General features: G+C 39.2%; 1 pseudogene; it reads left to right on the forward strand.

Moving 5' to 3' along the window:
* The first annotated feature begins 314 nt into the window (after positions 1-314).
* Positions 315-744, forward strand: LOC102841790 (annotated as a pseudogene).
* The last annotated feature ends 562 nt before the right edge of the window (positions 745-1,306 follow it).

The raw sequence follows: 1,306 nt of genomic DNA on the forward strand, positions 1-1,306 counted from the left end.
TGCCTCCATCTCAGGCATCACTGCTTCTCTGGGTAGGGCCTGTCACCTGACTATTCTTAATCAGTACTAGGCAAGAACCCTCTCTGTGAGGGAGTAGGTACAATTAACCCTCCTGGTAACATTGCCACCTTCAGTTCTAAGGAGCATTCTGGCTTCACTGTCTCCTACACAGATGTGTGTGTTCTTCTGGCAATTAATACTATATTCATTATTCTTTCACAAACACAACACCATAGTTCAAATGCATCAAAATATGACCGGGTCAGTTTTTTCTCTACCAAATCCAAGCTGGCCACGTGCGCTCCCCAGTGGAAATGGCTTGCGCTGCTTCGCAGTCTGCCGATCTGGAAGGTTCATTTGCGTCTACCCTGCTTTTTTAAATAACAAGAAGACCATCGCGGAGGGGCGGCGCATCCCCATAAATAAGGCTGTTGAAAATCCTACCGCTACAGAGATTCAAGATGTAGGTTTAGCAGTTGGCCTTAATACATTTCTTGAGAAAAATAAAATGTACTCTAGAGAATGGAATCGTGATGTTCAGTATCGAGGCAGAGTCCGGGTCCAGCTCAAACAGGAAGATGGCAGCCTCTGTCTCATACAGTTTCCATCACGTAAGTTAGTAATGTTGTATGCAGCAGAAATGATACCTAAATTAAAAACAAGGACACAAAAACAGGTGGTGGTGACCAAAGTTTTCAGCAAGGAGAGGGAAGTAAAAAAGGAAAAGGGAAAAAAAAGAAGTGATCTGCTGTAAAAATCTAGAGATATAAATGAAGGCCTCCATTTCCTATCAGAGAAATAAAAGAAGCTTTTTTTTGCATCTTTAACTATGAACTTTTGTGCCTCTCAGCTTCATCATCCAAGTTGACAATGAAATAAATTAACATCAACATTTGCACCTAGCTTCTATGCAGTATAAAAGAAAAAATGGCCTTTCAGTGCTTTCTGTGGATGAAAGAAGTATTTTTAAATGGACAATGGACTGCATCATATATGACTTGAAATCCTGTGTTTATCCTCTGGAAACCTATGTTTGAAATCAATTTAATAACATTTGAACTATATAATTTGTTTATCGTTGATGTTAATGCAATAAAATTGAAACTGACTTAAAAAAAAAAATATGACCGAGGAAGAGCTTCTCCCTCGAGGTAGAGTTGACCTTAATAATCAAAGCTTTTGGGATCTTCATTTGCTGATGTGGTATGACTCAACTGAGAAATAATAGCTGTAAACATGTGGAAAGTGGAAACTGTCAAAACTGAAATGGAACACTTGAAGATCAATATCCTAGGCATTGATGAGC

This window comes from Chrysochloris asiatica, unplaced genomic scaffold (assembly GCF_000296735.1).
Source record: "Chrysochloris asiatica unplaced genomic scaffold, ChrAsi1.0 scaffold00017, whole genome shotgun sequence".
Classification (NCBI taxonomy): domain Eukaryota; kingdom Metazoa; phylum Chordata; class Mammalia; order Afrosoricida; family Chrysochloridae; genus Chrysochloris; species Chrysochloris asiatica.